This window comes from Colius striatus, chromosome 2, assembly GCF_028858725.1.
Source record: "Colius striatus isolate bColStr4 chromosome 2, bColStr4.1.hap1, whole genome shotgun sequence".
NCBI lineage: Eukaryota > Metazoa > Chordata > Aves > Coliiformes > Coliidae > Colius > Colius striatus.
The window spans coordinates 55,490,804-55,510,714 of record NC_084760.1 but is presented as its reverse complement, the minus strand read 5'-3'; the positions used below and the strand labels follow the sequence as shown (position 1 = coordinate 55,510,714).

At 40.3% G+C, this 19,911-nt stretch overlaps 1 protein-coding gene across 5 annotated transcripts in view; it reads right to left on the bottom strand.

The window, feature by feature from the left end:
- PKIB (cAMP-dependent protein kinase inhibitor beta) overlaps positions 1-19,911 on the bottom strand; it is a 54,529-nt gene that overhangs the window by 20,195 nt on the left and 14,423 nt on the right. The window contains exon 1 of one of the 5 annotated variants that reach the window (XM_061990311.1): positions 952-1,012. The exons of the other annotated variants lie outside the window; for them this stretch is intronic. The gene's annotated coding sequence lies outside the window, so the exon portion shown is untranslated. Of the gene's footprint in view, positions 1-951; positions 1,013-19,911 lie in introns of those variants that run through there. 5 annotated transcript variants of the gene reach the window in all.

Below are 19,911 nucleotides of genomic sequence, written 5' to 3'. Positions count from 1 at the left end.
TAATTACACTTATTAAACCAAACAAGACATTTACTCTAGTGTTTCAAAGGAGAGCTTAGAAAGACAGAGACATTTTCCACAGTATGGAAGAAAGAGAGCAAGAAGGAGAACATTAGCAAGGCTATGAACAGGAATAAAGAGGAACTTCTCTGTTTGCCTGGTTTGTTAAGGCAGTATGGAGATAAGCACAGCTCTTTTAGTAAAGTACATTAGGAATGGTAGATGCTTATGAAACCCTGTTAAAATATTTTAGAAACAGCCTAAAAGAGGTAGAGGACAAAAATGGTAGAACACAGCAAATGAGAGTGTAAGAGAAAAAGCTACTTACAGGACAACAAAAAGGGGTCAACAAATACCAGAGACACCCAGAAACAACTAGAATATGACCTCAATGTCTGTGTTTCAGCTGACTACAGCAAAACGCCAAGGGAAAACTGAACTGTTGCCAAGAGACAACAAAACCTGAATACATTTAAAATAAACAGACTACAAATTGAAAGGCAGGAGTGTATGCCTTATAGACAGAATTCTGGACTTTGGCCTTTTCATTTAGCACATTTCTGGTATAAAAGTAAGTCCTTAACAACCATGTCATAAACCCAATTCTCCACTCTCCCAGGTAAAGGAGGCCGAATCTCTCTGCGGCAGTTGTGCTGCTACATTTACCCCAAAGGTGGCAACTGCTGCCTGGACACTATGTAAGAAAGCAAACCATGTTTCTTCAATGGCATTCTGCTGTATGAAGTGGTAATACATAACTATGGCATAAAAATTGCTTTCACACTGCTACAAATACTACTTTCCCAACACATTTTCAGCAAATGTCTACAAGAGTTAGTATTTCAGCACCTACATGCAGTTTCACAGTGGAAAAGAAAGCTACCTAGAAATGACTAATACTGCTTAATTTTCTATTTGCTGTTGGATGATTTGCATGGAAAACTGACCAACCTGCAGGGAAGAGCGTCATCCAGTATGATTTCTTGGCAGTCTGCCCAATTCTGCCTCCCCCCATTTTCCCCCAAATGCTGAGTACCTTCAAGTTCACGGTTCAGGTATGCAGTCAGCCCCACAGCATGGTCTGGGGCTTTCTTGAAGAGGGGTTGGGCATGAGCTACAGAAGGAAGCCACTGCTCAAGAGTGTGGGCAGTCACAGAAAGAAACATCCAGAAAGGTGCCAGCAGCTCCGGCTTCCATGGTCTCCTTAAAAATAAGCTGCTGTCATAGAACTACCTGGGAAGCAAATTGCCACTGGAGAAGCCTCCTTGAGCTGAAACAATTTGAAGCAATACAAATAAAAAAAGCTTGTGTACCAAGGACGTCAGCAGGAGGAAAAAAAAAGGAAAGGAACACTGAACATTTGAGGAAATGACTCAACGTTTTGTACAAAGTCAAGATAGCGTCTACCTGACATTTCTCAAGGGCCAGTCATCCACAGATGCAGGAGTACTAGCAGGAAGATGGGGTTTTATTTACCACTGGATAGGTTTCTTCCAACACAGAGGACCTAAGCTGACAGAGAAATCCCATAGCAGTTATGCTTCTCTGGATGTATACTGGGACAAATGAGATGGGAGTCTTACCTCACAGTTACTAAAGCAGAATGGGACATTTCAGTGGATGTCAGAGGGATTGTGAAATAGCAGAAATAGTAATTAGCTTAGGTACATATTTCTCTTTTTTGTACATTGTCATCTCTATTTCAAATGTTTAACCTAGACATAAAAAGAAGATGTTTAAATGGTTATATTCAGCCTTCAAATCACTTACGTATTTATTTGGATATGGTATGAAACCACACTAAAGTCTACACTGATCTATTCAACAATTCAGCACTTGCCTAGTACAACCTTTTCTTCTCCATAGTCTCTTTTGGATGAACATTCTTCCCTCTGTACTTTGATATTAAGTGCTAATATTTCATGATGCCCAGTACAAACTTTGTGAAGAGTGCAGAAAAATCCTGCTTGTTCCACAGGTAATAGTTATGAAAAATGCTGCTCCAGAAACTTTTTAGAATAAGAACAGAAATGGCATTTTGAAGGAGATAGAGCTTTGTCATGCAGAGATTACTGGTTTTCAAAATACTGCAAAATAAATTGTTATCACTTCTCCACCTCAAATGTTCTGCAACAGTAGCTGATACAATAAAGAGAGCATAAATATACAGGAAGAACAACAATCTTCCCTGAAGTGCTTTTAGCACTCTGTAAAGTTATTTTTCTTCTTGTGTTTGTTGATTATGCCTATTTCATTGGTTTTGCTTTATTAACACTATCCAGAAGAAACTTCAACAAGACAACCGTCCTTGGCCGCTGGTTATGACACTCATTGAAGCACCGGTTACTTCAATTAAGTATAGCTGGCAAGGCAAAACAAGAATAGGTTTCTAATTAAGAACCAAGATCTGAAGAATACTAGAAGGGAGACAGAAAATGTTATCAGGGTCACACCTGCCTCTAATGCAAGTAGTGGAAAGGAAGTATGTGGCTGACAGCGTGCTGATGCACACACACAATCCAGCAGGGGTAATGCAATGGCTTGAGCCCCATTAGCCCCTTTTCCAATCTATTTTGCTTCCTTTTATCCCCCTCCCTTCAATAAATCGTGTCTCTTATCAGCAGGGAAGCACAAAATTGTGAGTGTTTTCTCAAATTAAAATGCTTTCTTGTTCCAAATCTGACACTCACATGAAGACCAAAAAATGGGCTCTTAAGTCAGCTGATACATTAGTGGACAAATTTGGTACAGTCAGTGCTCTCAACCACATCCTTATCCCAAAACGCTTTTTTTACACACATGCCCTTTCAAACCTGACATTTTATGTGTTGATTTTAGTTGTTTTATAATTACCTAGGTGCTGAGGAGAGAAAGAAAATATGCACATACAACAGATCTGATGATGGGTTCTGTCTTTTCTATTTTAAAGTTCAAAAGCATATATATTTTATGTCTTTGCAGCTCTCCAGGGTCTCTACCAGGAGTTTTTTTTCCTGAACTATTACTGTAGCTTCCAAAACTGTGACTCAGGAACCAGACTTTCACCCTTAGAAGTTTGGCAAGTGGCTTGTTGCCAGATAAACTAATGACCTAAGAGCTTTCTAATACGAAGCAAGATGCTTTAATGAAAACTTGCCAATTATATATGTAAATACAGATTATCTGCTACAAACTCAGAAAGACTTTGTTGGTCTTGCAGCACAAAGAGCATTCATAATCTATGAAAAAACATAATTTTTGGTCTGTGGAAAGTCTATTCTAGGATGTCATAATTTATTAATTTATTCTCCATTTCTCATCTCAAAACAATTATTTTCCAAATAATATTGCTGAGACCTTTATCTGCTTACAATTATTAAGTTCTATCTTTAATAAGTTGTGTTTATTATTTTAATAGGTGAAAAAAGTCTTCTCAACTTGAATTTAGTGCATTTGAGAAGCTCAGCTAAGTCCTTTTATAGATAAATGAAATTTCTTCTACAAAGTTTTTAAAGAAATGAAAATTAGACCATGAGATACACTATCGGATCAATGGCCAGAATGCTCCTATGTTTATAAGATCCATGTAAAAGCATTTCATGTTTTTTGTAATTTGCATTTATTTTGTGTTATTATGTATGAATACCTCCACATCTCCTACACTGATGTCTGAGGACATATGTCATCCAAAATCTTTCCTTTTTAAATGCTCTTGCCATAGCCGTTAAGGTGAGATGACATGGGATTAAAAGAAACTCCTGTAAATTTCACTGGATATGGAACTGTTCATGGTCATATTACAAGTGGTAAAACCTCACTTTTCTATAGAGTGACTAAAGATGAGTAAATAAAGGTGAAGTCAAGCCTAGTAGCTACATGCAAGGGCAACCTTTTTTGTGGATTGAAGGCCCACTACAGTCTCTGGACCTCATCTTGCCTCTTTTCTTGTTCTACACACTACAATTCTTCATAGCATCTAATTTTCCTTCATTCTTCAGCTGTGAGCATGTGTATGTGTAAGACAGGTGCCATGACACCTTTGCTTGCAGTATCAGTATCTGCTTCACCAGGGCAGAACAGAAGGGGAGGAGAACCTCCCTTGACCTGATGGACATACTCTTCTTGACGCATCCCAGAATTCCATTGGCCTTCTTGGCCACGAGAGCACATTGCCTTGCTTTGGGTTGCCAGGAAGCATTTTCATCTATTCACTGCTCTCTTCAATTCACAAAGAAATCTTCACCCGTGCAATGACTCTTTCAAATCACCAGGCAGCGTTCATTCCTCCTTTTGAAAATATGCCCAGAAGAGGATACCTAGTGATTTGAAGAAATGCTGCCTTGAGCTTCTGCCTTGTACATGAATGCCTTGGTCCCTAGGGAAGACATTGTTAACAATAGCACTTTCCACTGTGCAGAAGTACAGAAATCGAAATTCTGCTCTTTCCATGTCAACAGTACGTTTTGCCCTAGTCTTTACACTTTAGACTCCAGCACAATGCTTTCTTTGAAGGAGAAAAAGAAGTATGTCACTGAGGTTGGGGGTCAGGACTGGCATTAGTGAGGCCACTACTTAAAACACAGAGGAAAAATATTATGCTTGAAACCTAAAAACTGCATCTATGATTTATGCAGGGACTATTTCTTACACAAGGAGAGAGAGGCCTTGGATTCAGTCCAGCATTCACAACTTCCACATTTCCAGCTGAGTACTGTAATGACTGTGCTTATTTTATCCCATAAACCATGAATTCTTACCTGTCGCCTTCTCTAATTAGCTCCCAGCTGATTGCAGCACTGAACCAAGGAACTGATGAATATTTCTCTGAAACAATATTTTCCTTGCATTGCCAATATTATATTAGCAAAATTCTGATAAAGAAGCACTAAAGAGGACCCCAACAAGATGCTGTTATTCCCCTGGAGACAATACCTGCAAAGCATCTTAGGACTTTTATGTGCTTCTTGTAACTGAAAGTAAATGAGATCAATGACACGACAGATCTGCTAATCTGATGATAGAACAGTTGTGATTGGCTCTGTTGCTACATGCTATGTTGACCCACGACAAGTAATAGTTTGGCTTCTCTTATCTCTGTAGAGGAATGGTTATTAGAATCTCTCCCTGTCAGTGAGGAGTTACCACACCTACAAAGAAAGGAACAGGATTAAAAGAAAGTTGAAGAGTCAGTTTTCAATTCTATGTATTCATTGCATGTACCAAACTCAAAGAGTTATTATTTACTCTGGAAAGAGTTTTTAGACAGTTTTAATACAACTACTCTCAGGAAAAAAATATGCCTCTTGCTGGCCTTCAGTGAAGTTTAAACATGGTATGCATTAGTTTGTTAAGAATACTGGAGCTAGAGTCCTGAAAATGTGAAGAGGTCAGTGTAAGCTGTTAAGACACAGAGTACTTGAGAAAAACAGACCACTAACATGTCCAAAATTAACAGAAGATAATTATGTAATTATGATGGAAACTCTTAGCATCAGTTTCTATGTTTATCACTTCTACATCACCTGTGTGTCTCCTACCACCTCAAAACCCAAACACTGACAAGTCACACTAAGTTCAAGAACTGGATCATGGCATCCTGAAGTCTGAACTGATACCAACATGCACATGCCCCTTGCTTTGTTCCTCTCATGAAATGAAAAATCTGTTCACCCAGCTTCTGCAAAAGCTAGTTTACATTGGTTTTTTTGAAGAGAAGTTCTCATGCACATCCCAAATTAATCACTGAATTTGAAGTTGGTGAACTCTTAGCAACTGCTAAGAAAACTGTGATGACCAGTTGTTAAGGCAGCGTAACTGAATTAAATGAAGTGACTTTTGGTAGATAAATGGATGATCCTACCTTGCTGCAAACCCAAGGCCCTGTGTTTTCTGGGAGAGACTTTTTGCTCTCCTTATTGACAGACAATCTAGCGATTTTTTGAGGAAAAGTCACAATATCAGACATTCAACAGTGTCCCAAAAAGAAAGTGTCCTTGTTACACATTTTACTTCCTCATAATTTTAGAAACTTTGAATGTCACTAATCGACATCAGAACTCTGACCTTTAAATCCTTTTAATTTTAGGAAAGAAAATTAATTCTGCAGTTTTCCTAATCTTATTTCACATTGTTAGGTCATTGTTTCAAGCTATTCATGAGCATATTTTAGATCCTATCTTTGTATCTGCCCATTCTGTACAGATTCTGACTCTACTGCTGAAGAAATGTCTGAGCTTTCTGAGTTTTTCTCAAAGTCAGCTGAGAAGGGGAAGGGAACAAGTAACGTAATTAGGAAAGAGTATAAACTAGTTCAACTTAATTCTTTTCCTAACAAATGAGTTCAGCATATGAAAATGAATTAGGGTCACTGATTCTGGGATAACTAGAAAAGCTAATTAAATCAAAGCAATGAACCCTACCTGACTTTGCTAAACACTTCACAAACAGGTGGGCTGCATGAGACACGAAGGAAAGTCTGAGGGAAGGGATGCAGACTCTGGTGGTTTCTCAGAGGCCACAGTCCACTGATACTTAATTCAGAATAACAAACACAAATAGATTTAAAGATATTCTAAAATGTCTATCTCCTGATAAAAAGGAACAATCACCCCTTTCACGGTGAAAGCAAGTTGGTAAAACAAAGTTCTGCTGTTCAGACGGGAGTAAATGGATGAAGCAGTCAGGTGGAAATCAGTAACTTACATCAGTAACTTGGTCAGAACCATCTTCCTCATCAAGCAGATATAGGAGGCTATAGGCATTAAATGGCATAGGTTTGAACTCCAGTACACAATCAGTCAAGGTGATGACTGGATGTGAAACATATTTTATACTTCCCCAATTCAGGAAATCACTCAGTCTCTTGCTAATCACTAGTGTTTTGCTATATGGGGCTTAATTTTTTTTATTTTTCCATCTGTCTTTTTGCCTAAATGAATATGAATCCACTGTCTTTGGTTTATTTACTGCTCCTGCTCCCAGAAATTGCTCTGCTTTATTTTGGGCCCTGAATAGAAGTTCTCTGAATTTATTTGAGGCTAGAACACTAGACAGTATTATTTCTTAATTTGCTGAAGCAGAAATAAAACTCCATTGTTGTTATACTGAACTACATTGGCTAAGTCTTTGTTGGAATGCAGTTCTGCCTTCATGGTAATTACTGCTATGGCTTCTTGCCAGACATCATTTTGAGAAGTTAAATACTAGCTTCCAGATGAGCAGCAATCCTGAAGACAGCAGAATACCATTTAAAAAAACCCCCAGAATCGCAGAATGGTAGGGGTTGGAAAGGACCTCTAGAGATCATCTAGTCCAACCCCCCTGCTAAAGCGTTTTCACCTCGATCAGGTCACACAGGAACATGTCCAGGTGGGTTTTGAATAAGCCTCCAGAGAAGGAGAGTCCACACCCTCACTGGGCAGCCTGTGCCAGTGCTTCTTCACCCTTACAAACAGATGGCAGCATGAAAGGAAAGCAAATGTTTTCCTACTGGGACATTTGCCTACAAGTCCTGGCTAAGCAACTCCCTTATGAAGGTAGAGTTTTGTCAAAATAGGAGTTTATCAACATCTCAAAACCAGCAGTTTTCATTATTCTGAGGCTCACTTGCTGAAGAACAGTACTAATATCCTGCATTACTTGTAGGTCTTTGAGAGTGGGACAGATTATGAAGCTAGAAGGAGGTGTATGGGATAGAGGCAGAAGTAGAGGATAAAGCAAGACTGAAAACTTGGTGATATAAAACCACAGAATAATTCAGGTTGGAAGTGACCTCAAGTGGTCATCTACGCCAGCCTCCTGCCTCTACTCAGACCATGCTACTCAGAGATTTAGGCAGTCATCTTTTGAGTATCTCCAAGGATGGAGATTCCACAATCTCACTGTGCAACCTGTGCCAGGGCTTTACTGTCCTCATGAAGAAAAGGTTTTTCCTTACCTCAGGTCCAAATCTACCCTGTTCTAGTTCATGACTATAGTGTCTTGTTCTCCTGCTGTGCAACTCTATAAAGAGCTTGGCTCCAGCTTCTTGGTAACACCTTATGAGAAGGTTGTTCTTAGGTTTCCCTCAAAGTCTTCTCCAAGCTAAAAAAGCCCCAATCCCTCAGCCTCTGCTCAGGGCAATTCCCCTGAACAATGTGGTGGTCTCCTGCTCCAGTTTATGAATATCATTTTGGTAAGGCTGGAGCAAAAGTGGACACAGTGTTCCATAGATGGTCTAAAGAGTGCAGTCCAGTATGTCACTATGCCTGCCTTGATGAGTAATGCTTGTGCAGATAATGTACAAAACAGGGTAAGGTGATCCCAGGTACCAAGGGTTTTCAGGCTGAGCAGCTCACCCCTGACAGGTGTGCAAAAGATGGGGAACTATCAAGTGATTCAGCAGGACTTTGTATTCTAAAAGCCTCCATCTTTTGGAAATTAGGCAAAGTGACAGATTTCCAGTTCGGCTCTGAGACATATAGAGGAAAGCATGTGGTACTCCAAACCAGGCATCAAAAATCAGCTTTTCTGTTCTGAATAGGGCTGGCACTGAGTCTGTTTTCCAGATGGGTTTTCTGTTGTGTGTTTCTGCTGCTTAGAGGAACACAGCAAAATCAGAAGGGAAAGGCCTGCCCCACAGAGAAGCAAGAAATCCAGGAAACAGAAGTAAAAACATGAAGGCGGCGGCAATAATTAGTAAGCTCAGTCACTTCCCATGTCACAGTTTTCTCAAGTAAGGAACCAGCTGTGGAAGTTTTCACTTTTCTCCCAAACAATTCAGTATTTGACTTTCCTAGCTGTAGTAGCTTTGGCTGGCATTTTCCAGTCTTATTTATACATTTGGATGCAAAGCAGTCAATTAATATGCTTGTTATTTCTTTATTAACAAACATGGTCTTTGAAATGACAGATGCTCCTGCTTACCATCCCTCAGATTTCAATCAGTCATATCAGTGTTTGTGTTATACACTATACAAAGTCTGACTTCTTTTGCTCTTTATCAGCTTTTGATATTTAATTTTTCAAACTGCTCCATGCCAGTATTAGGATCTGGTTTAGTTGTTTCCATATTTGGAAATGTTCCTTATAAATCATTGGTCTCTCATTCATTTATGAAGACCATTAAGAGTCAATGGGATAATTTAGTTTAAGAACTTGACCCCTGGAGTAACTTTGGCTTCTAAAAGACTCCCAGTGGAGCTGAAGGTCATATGCTTAATACAGTGGGGACATGACAAAGTTGACTTAAAGGACTGATAACTACACTCACCTTTAACTATTTGACTAAGTTTCATTTATTTATTGTATTAGAGCCCACTTATTACCTAGCAAAAGACAACTCAAACGTAATAAGGGATAATGTCAAATCAATAAACTGAAGTGCATAATACAATCAAATTCCACTTTAACTCCAAGTTGAAGCACTACACACCACTGTACTGCGTAGCTCCAGTACGTAAGAGCGCTCAATCATTTTTGTAGTTGCATCTTAGAAATACATACTGAAGTATTCTGTACAACTGGAGCCATAATCACTTATTTTATCTTATTTTCTAATTTCAAAATTTCAAAATAATAGTTGCAGGCTCAAGAGACAACACCAGGACACAACAGGTCCAAATATCCAACTTCCTCGTCTTAACACTGAAGAGTGCTGAGTGTTGTTGACTTCTACAGATACTGGGGAGAAAGTTATTTAGCAAGTTAAAGGATCAAGCCCTACTGAAATTGAAGGAATTTGCAAGACTTCATCAGAAATGTTTCTTTCGTGTAGGAAATTTTATTTTCTAGTAGCAGACCTTTCCCTCACATCTGATCTCCTGCAACAGTCTGACATGCTGACAGAGATTCCTACAAGTCTCAACGGCCGAGAGCCCACGCCTTCTGAACAGGACAACAGTGCAAAGACACAGCAAGTCATCAAAACCAGGATTCATTCCTTTTGCTGCTCATACCATCCTGCCTAAGAGCAACCATAGGAGGCTGAGCCTGGAGCTCCTTGCTGCTGCTGAGAATCAGTAGCTGGGATGGGGGAATTGGGGCAGGAATGCCCATTACCCTCTAACTCTACTGCTCCTTCAGCCCTTGCCTCCTGACCTTGTACCCATGTTATAGTTTCCTCACTCCTTACTAACTTTTTTCTTTTCCTTCCATCTTACCAAGGCAGAAATCAAGCTAAGAAGCTTTGTGAGCTTATTATTTTTTATGTCACTGCAGCTTACTTGGCTTTCAGCAGAAACCCAGGAATCTACAGGTTGTGGTAGCCAAAAGGTCAACTACCTTTGTAAGAGCATAAAAAGTGTATGGACAGAGGGGCCAATTAACCTATGCCCTTAACTCTGCAGGAGTTAGCGAACAAATGTAACATTACTGCCAGCTGCAATATAAAAAGGCAAATGTGCAGTTGCAGTGTTAGGGCCTGGGAAATGCAAAACAAGCAGGGTTTTGAAGGGTAATTCAATTTTAATTGTTGGTCAGAGATTTGCCGAAGGCAGAGAAGGCATTTCAGGCTCGCCACTGTTCACAGTGCAAACACACAGACGTCAGTGTAGCAGTAAACTCCTTTTGTTTTCATGTGCCCTAGCATAAAGTAGACATGAGGAGAGCCGCAGGGACATCAGCAGAGCACTATCTAGGAGCATCTGCTAGCCTGAGACACAGAAAGAGCCATAGACTCAAGAAGGACCAGGGACGGGTGGTGGTTGAAAGGACTTAGTCTTTCCTCTCATACTACAGAACTAATCCTGCCTGATTGTCACACAGAAAGGGAGACAGTAGAGAAACCTCCTTCAAACATCAGTACACAATCTTTGGTGGCTTGCAGTTACAAATCAGAAAATTCACACAGATAGACTCAGGTCTGAGTGAGGTCACAGCTTATTTCTGTGCAGCTAATCATACTGTGCCCAGGATTTTTTAAGCACAATTATAGTCTCTGACATTCTATCTAAGAGAGTGGTCACCATAGTAACGCCTGAATCATGTGGCACTGCACACCTGATACCAATCAATCTTGAAAACATCTTTTTAAAGAAACAGAATCCTGGAAAACTACAGATGGAGGTTTCTTGTTGAGACTAAGAAGATGATCTCATAATACAAATGGAAATTTTACCTTATAATCTTCTCATTTGACTCTCCCTCATTAAAATTCCTTTCTCTATCAGCTTATAAAAGTGATAGAAAACAAAAAAGTGCAATGAGTATGTGCTGAAAAGAGTGACAAACAATGAAGTACAGCTGGCATGTAAATGATACATTGTGTTGTCCCTCCAGAGCATTATCTGTGACTTCTGAGAATACAGTCATGCTTTGGTTGCTGAAACAAAACATAAACATGGCTACCATAGTGCCTCTCCACCTTCTCACGACACCAGATTTCCCCTCAAATGTTAAAAAACCAGAAATTTCATCAGCTTCTTTCTCCCTTGTTGCTTTCCCAGTCTGCAGTTTCATTTAGTTGACTACAGCTGTGTTCCTCTGTGTAGGTAAGAGGAGAAGAGCATGTTTTAAGAAAATGACAACTGCTTTTAGCTTGGCACGGTGGCTTTCTGAAGTGCATTCTGCCACCAGCTCTCCAGATACATCCAGCAGCCAAAGAGCTGATGAAGTTGCTGATGTCCTGGGGTTTTCCATGAGTTGCTTTTTTCTGACAGTGCCCCTCCTTCACCAATGTGATTTCAGAATAGGAGAGCCACTGAATTTTTAAATGCCACTAACTGACAAAAGTTGCACATCCAACTACCATTATGCAAGCACCAAAATTGTTCAGAAATTCTTTCAGCATCCTGGAGATGGGTGTAAAAACAAGAGGAGCAGACACTGAATGAGTCTAAGGTGGTAATGAGGTATCCTTTACTAAGGTTATTGAATCAACAAGAACATGTTCCTCTTTGCCAGACCTTTGTTACGGACCCACCAGAACAGATATGTGCATGTGAACAGCTACCACAGGTTGTTATTTGAGCTCATTTGAGTGTGTGTACACTAAAATTGATGAGGAAAATGCTCCCACAACTCATTTCCAGAGATGGTCATATCCATGACTAACTACTTAAATCGTTAGATGATCACTTAGAAAAAAGCTGTAACTATTGCTGTTCAAGAAGAGTGCTTGCAAGATTTTTGTAAAGCAGAAAGTACAGGAATTGGGTTGATATGCTATGTATCAGTCACTTTGGATGGATCACAACTGAAATGTCAAATCATACTTGTTTTGCTCAGGTAGTAAAAAACTCAGTTGCATCTAAGTTTCATATGATATTGACCTCTATCCTACAAGCATGTTCCACAAGCAAAGCAAGGAGCTAAAATAGAGCTAAGATGCTTGCCACTTTGAGGCTAGAAAAACAGAGGGAATTGATCGTAAGTAAACATTTCTGTCCGTTGCTTTCTGCCCTCAGTATGTTGTCATGCAATACAGGTATCTCCTAGCAGCAGTATGAGGTATGATTGTGCTGTCTGTAACACTTCAGAAGTCAGCACTAGTTGTCCTGGAGTTCTATTACACATAAAGAAGTCAGGCTTTAGATCTGCTTTCATAGTGTAGAAGTTACATTTATTCAGCTGTGGTTCTGACACGTGTTTCACAGGAAATGGCACTATTATTCCACAGCGCAACAGTCCAAAATCAAAACGAAGAAGTCAGTAAGAGTTTACTGAGTTTACAAATATGCTAGGAGCCAATTATGTTTTTCAAACTGCATTGATAAGAATTCATAGCATAAGAGATCCATTGCCTTTGACGAGGATCAGGAAAGCAGAAGAGAGTTGATAAAGCAACTGAGAAAGCTGCCTGTGGCCTCCTGTGCTTTACTAGCCTGTTGGGAAGAACTCAAAACCTGCCCTTCCCAAATCCTTAAAGACAACAACATAATCCATTCAGTGGAATACACAAACCAGCCTACCCTCACCCCGAAAAGGCTTTCTCATAAATAACTAATTAACCACACAGTTCAGCCTGGAAGGCATTCAGACACAGGCACCCAGTTAAGGAACAGAACATCACATTATACCTGCCACCAGAAAATTACATTTCATTTGTTTTCCATATCCACTTATAAATGAAGGATCATCAGAAAAAAAAAAAAGACAGTGGGGCTCAAAAACTTCATGAATATTTTCATTGCCTTCTCTAGCAGGTCTTCATATGCTATTGCTGACAGTAAGATCACACATCTTTCACCCTTGTGCAGCTGACTCAGCGATGCTGTAGAAGCTGTCAGTACTGCAAGTTCTGAAATGTATGCTAAACTGATGATTTTTGTGGACATGGCATGTGCCTTTTAGGCTGGGGTTTTGTTTTAGTACTCTCTTAGGAATACAATCCTTATGTAAGCACATCTATACTGTGGCACTTTTTTATCCCCTGACACTGTACAGTAGAAATAATAAATAACTTGCTAAAGAGGTATTTATACAAGTGCAAACACAAATCCACTAGATTGGACAATATATTTTCCTTTTATATTAGTGTAAAACACTAGCGAAATAAAATCAGCATGCCAAAAATTTGGTCTATAAAAAGCAAATAGAATGAGAGCAGCAGAAGTAGCAAGCAAAACAAGTCTGAAAGTCTGCCCTCTGAGTTCCCCTTTCAGATTCAGACTTCCATCCCTAGCATTTATGGTAAAGATTGTTTTGCCCTAGTCCAGTTTTAATCTCTGAGTGTCAGTACTATTACTCAGAAGCATTTAACAGCTTTTTCCCCCTTCTTCTTTCTGTGTGCGAAAATGCAAAGATAAAGCATGGATTCCCTGACAGGGCTTGTCTTCATACTGTGATTGATGAAGCTGATGCTGTACTGAATTTAAACTTGAAAATGTCTAAAACAACAACATCTCTCTGAAGCAATGAGGAAGAAAGGCACCCATTCATCCCATTATTGTAGGTAGCATTGCTGGAATAGGCTCAAAAACATTTTAAGATAGAGGCCTTTCTCTTAAGACAGGATTTATAGTATTCATCTACTTTCAATTTAGACTGAACGACCACTAGTTTTCAGCTGCGAAATATAAAAGGAATTGCTACCTGCAGCAGCTCAGTGCTCCTCTCCTCCAGCTGCATCAGAGAAGGATTTCAGCCTCATATCCCTGACGAGAGCCACCTTCCTCAGTAAACAAGAGAGGGGCAAGTCACAAGAGAGGCCAACTCCTGGCCAACCCCCGTACAAAGCTACCTTTGTTCACTGCAACTCCAGCTCAGAGGCCTTACCTTCAACCCTGGTTGTTGTTCTGCACCTGTGAAATACATAAACAGGAGCACAAGAGTGGGGGTGGGAGCATCCCTTCTTACAGGACCTGAGTCTTTCTTTAGATCTTTAGCGCACAGAGTTAGGGAGTCCACCACCCCACCCTGTCATCACTTCTGCCTGTGCTCAAATAATTTTACCTATTCAGAGAAAAACGAAACATCTAGGGGTTTTCAATGTGCTTTTTACCAAGGGTTATTAAATGACAAATACTTTTAAGCAGGGCCTTAAGGACCCAGATGTCTGATTTATGCATCACAGAAAGTCATAGCAAGTACCTGTACAATGTCCAGACACTCACCTGTCACAGTTTTCCCAAGGTAGCCATGTCTTTCCCAATCATTCTCAAGATAAAAATATAAATGCCAACTGGTATGTGAACAGAGAAAAGAGAAATGGCATCATACAGCTACTCTTGATTTTATTTACATTCTGTTTCCAATGAAGGCATAACCACTCCTAACTCCTGTTTGTTTTGGAATGAGGGGTGAAGGCACCTCCAAACACTTATCATCCAAGTGCATCTGCTCCTTGTCCATATCATAGACTGGAAAAAGGTAAACCAGAGGAGAGAGCTCTGTCCCACCTCACACAGAAAGGGTGTGAGGCTCTTTATGTACTTACCAGTTGCTTTATTCTGCTTTCAGGTGAGTTTGCATCTTTGTCAGGAGTGGCCTCCAAAGCGCTGACCTCTACTGAAAGGTATTTTATGCCAACTATTGAAATACACAGGCTCATCGGCTAAGTACATCTTTACAGCAGGTGAGAGACCAGAACTTCCACCTACAGACAAACCATTCTCCTTAGGCTTCCTATGTGTTCCCGTGACAGGCTCACTTTGGCTACAAGAGGACAACTTGCACTTTCTTCTGAATACGCAAATATGGCATCAGTTTAAACTCTGCAGTGCTTTTATAGGACACCTTTAATATTCATGCAAAGAAGCTTAACAAATTCCCCTGTACTTTTTATGAGAGGTTTAGACACGGTCTCTCCAATGAAAAATTCCTTTACCACAATTCTTTCTGGATCCAGTATAATTTTATCAACCTTGGTCACTGTTCCCCACTTCAGTGTGGTGCCTATACAGACCCCAGAGGCCTTAATGCAAAAAACAAAAGTTATCTATATTAAAGAAATAAAGATGTGAAATTACCATGGATTGAATACACGATCCAATTCATGCTGAAGTCAAGGGGACTATTTCCGGGATTTTAGAAGCCAGACAGGGCTCCAAGAGGGAGGTTTTGTATGGGCTTGAACCAGCAAGCAAGGAATTCTGCTTTCTGTGAAGCATCATTCAACACAGAGAGGATGTGCAATGACTTAATCCTCCTGATGCAGCCTATGCTTAACATGAAGAGTATTGGCACGCATCACTTCCACACGTAAATTTGTATTTGAGGAGTTCATCTTTCAAAAATGGATAGAGCTTATCAATTTGCACATTTTCACCATTCCCAGACACAGACATATTTGGGCTCTACATCTGAATAGATAAAAGAGGTCAATTTAATTTCTGATCCCATGCTGTAAACTATTCAACTACACAGCTTGTGTCATGAGTGTTATCTGCAGTGAAATATGTAAAAAGAAGACATTTCATGAGTTATTTTGTCAAGTTTAAAAACAAGTCTATAGCTGAACAGTAGGTTAATCTTATGCCTAAACCACATCTACTTACAGTTGTAGCTCTTTCCTCTACCTGTAAGTTGCATAAGCAAGGACATTCTACTACTTGCAAAAATATATTTCACAGATGCAGAGAGAAAAATACCTTTTCCATACCTAGTGTTACTTAAGAATAATTATAATTATTACTTATTGATAAGCATTTCAGACTCAAAATCTATTCTAAACATTCAGGAATGAACACCCCAAGAAGCAACAGGAAAACAATTTTTCAAAACCAATCCCATCTGTATTAATGAGGCCTAATTAAGTATTTTTCCCTTAACAGTCCTGGCTGTAAGCACTTACTCATGTACAGAACTGCTGAATATCTGCATTTCTCATGTGGAATCTCTAAGAAGTTAAATGATACAATATAAAAATCATGTACTGTAATTAATCTTGGTTTAATTACATAAATTCAGATGTTTTGTTAACATATCTTTTCTTCAGATCTTCAAATACAACACTGGGGATCTCTGTTCTCCTTCCCAATAGGATCTTAAAAATCAACAGGACTGTTTCTGTTTCTTCCTGAACTGTGCCTTGTTTCTGTTTCACTCTCTTAAGACATCTCAGTGTATGCCTTCTGAAAGCAGGGGAGAAGGTAAATGATCAGAAGAGTGTTCACTGCACTCTTTTTCATCTCACTATTTCTTTCTGTGCTGACAAGCACATAAGCAATGCTTCTACCTTCAAAACTGCTTAACCTGCAAAGCACATCCCTAGCTACTTGATGTGGACAAGAAAGGAATAGCTACACCTGGGGTAGGGACAAGAAGACAATTACACCAGTTGGGAGTGGGTGATGAGGGGGCAGCAGTAACATCAAAAAGAAAGGCAAATCACGCCAAGCTTTGAGAAGATGGAGAGACTATCATTCTGGGTGCCTTGCCCCTTTGGCCAGGATCTGTCAGAAACCAACACTCTGCTAATTTCCCACATTTCCGCAGATTTATGGTTTGCTTTCCATTACACATAATCTTAGTATTTCAAATGTCCACAGAATCAATAGGCAACAAATCTCAATTGTTTCCAAGACAGAACTTGTTTGATGTCATGCAGGTGGCTTCAGGGAGCAATTTCTGACTGTCTGTGGTAAATTTGCCCAGGATCTGAAAACCAGGTTCAACCTAAAGAGATGATTGAGAGACCCAGGAGGCAATCAAGAACATTGAGAAGGTCATTAAAATACAAAACTGAAGAGACCAAAACCTATCAACAGCTATTAAACACAAAGATACTTCATCGGGCTCAAGTAACCCATGAGCTGCTGAGCACTGGGCATACGGAGAATATACAGGTGGAAGAACATTCACATGATCATAGTGTTTTTCCTAACATTTTTTTCTTTTTGACCTCTCTCAGCAAAAAAAAAAAAATCCATGATGCAGTAGACAGCCATTTCATCTGAATCAGTTAAACTGTTCTTGTGCTCTAGAGGAAAATATCAAAATACGCCCCCACACACAAATTAAATCCCCATTATGTCAGTTCAAAGCAAATGGAAAACTTTCCTTCCTTTCCATACCAAAGAGCAGTCCAAGTCATTTAGTCAACACTAATTTAAGAAAACCCATTCCTTTCTGGACATCCAATTAGTGGAACAGCACAGCACATCACACCAAGGTTTCTAGTCTGGCATCTGTATGATGCTGTGGCAAGGCAGAATACCAAGAAGAAAAGACCACAAAACAACATTTCCAGTTTTTATTTCCACCCCCGGTAGCTGGTATGCGAGACCACCTCCAACTAGCCTCACAGCAATCCCCTGCAGGGGAATGACTAGTCCCTCCTACAGCAAGGAAAAGTCAATCGTTTCTGCTGATTTTAGAGAGGTAGAAAGCAGAATCTCAAAGTGGAAAATTACAAGGGCATTTTGGGCTAATAGGACATTACATCTTCCCAACGGAAATGGGAAAGGATAGTATTAACTGTTCTTTCACTTTAGTTTTTTGATTTCAAGGAAAAAATTGACAATGAAAAAGCACTCTAAAGACTGAAAGAGCTCAATCAGAAAAGAACATAAGACTATCAATTTCGTCTTTCCATTCAAACTGCATGACCTCTCCATTTGTGCTGAACTCTGCTTGACTGGTAAAATGGGAAGTTTCACAAGGCACAAAGAGATGAGCACACAGGTTTTTCCCCACTGATCATCCCTGAAGCCCTGAAATTCTCTTCTGGTGGCTGTAGAGGCAGCCTCGCAGTGCTGCAGGTTGCCCTTCTGAAAGGGCAGCAACAGGAGTAATCAATCCCTGAAGCAGTGCTCTTTAAAGCAAGGTGATGCTGAGGAAATTTGAAAGTCAAATGCCCCAAAGAATCAACACCTGCTCTCCTGTCTACAGAGACACCTCTGACACTGGACAGCCAGGAGATGGCAATTTATGTGCTGTATCTGCTGTAAATAAAGCCATCAGTGTAGACATGAGAGCTGAAGTCAGCAGTTTCAAAACTAAATTCGTCTTTAAAACCTATGACAAGAAGGGGAAGGCTGTAAGAAGCTCAGCAGACCCTAGCTGCAGCTTATGGTCACTTGCTAATGTTAGCTGAAGCAATCTGCTGGTATACCAGGGCTTGCTAAAGGTTTAACAGCATTTGGAGGTGAGGGGAAGGCAGTCCGGGGGAAGACGATAAACTGTATTTGACCCCTAAAGAGGTGGAGAGGGACAGGAACTGGAAAAGGGCTTTCTTCAGTTTTTGTTCTTGCACTGTGCAGACCAGACACAGCTGCAGCCCAAGGAGTTTCTTGAGTGTTAGGACTGCACCTCTTAGCTCACCCTGGAACAACCGCATCTCTGCAAAGAGCAGGAGAGGGAAAGCAGAAATCATTAAACCTCAGCCCTAACCTCTGCATACTCCATTATAGCTCCGTCCATCAAATGCGATTTTTTATAAGTGCTTTGCAATCTCTGCTGCAAGACTCCTTGGTGTTATTAGGAGAATGCAAATTTACACATTATGAAAACACGGTATTTCTATTTCCATACAGCAAATAACAACAATAAAATAAAAATACGTATAACTGATGTCAATGGCAGAAGGATGATAAGCCCAAAGCCCTGATGATAAACCTGAAGAGAAGCAAGCAGGTCAAGGGAGGTTCTCCTCCCCTTCTATTCTGCCCTGGTGAAGCCTCATCTGGAGTCCTGTGTCCAGTGTTGGGTTCCCCAGCTCAACAGGAACAGGGAACTTCTGGAGAGAGTCCAGCACAGGGCCACCAAGATGATCAGGGGACTGTAGCATCTTTCTTACGAGGAAAGGCTGTGGGAACTGGGGCTGTTTAGTCTAAAAAAGAGGAGACGGGGGGGGGGAAATCTCATTAATATTTACAAATATCTAAATGGTGGATGTCAGGAGGTTGGGACATCACTTCTTCTGTTGAATTCAGTGACAGGGAAAGGGGTAATGGGATGAAGCTGGAACACAAAAAGTTCCATTTAAACGTAAGAAAAAAACTATTTTACTGTGAGCGTGAGGGAGCCCTGGCACAGGCTGCCCAGGGAGAGTGTGGAGTCTCCTTCCTTGGAGGTCTTCAAAACCCACCCGGATGTGTTCCTGTGTGACCTGATCTAGGTGGATCTGTTTCTGCAGGGGCATTGGACTAGATGATCTCTAAAGGCCTCTTCCAAACCCCACCATTCTATAATTCTGTGTTTGAAAACTATTGTCCTATGTGCAGATTCATCACTGAATCCACCATTCCTTTTCCCCTCCCCGACTTCATGTGACTTTATCGTTACCCCTTCTCCTCCTCCCAATCCAAACTGTTTTGCACAAGAACTACTGTGTTTGATAGCACAAGGGTCTCCACCATTTGCAGGATCTAGAACTACATTTGCTAAAATTTCTTTTAAACTAACAGATTGTGACTGACCATGTGTTACTCCATGTCTTTAATCACTGAGATCAAACCTGAAATAAAGCAACGGAAGGAAGCTTTGTCACACTGTGTATCCGAGGATATCACATCGATGGTGACTGAAGGTCACCTCTGGATTCACAGTGCTGTGAAACCAAATCTCAGGCAA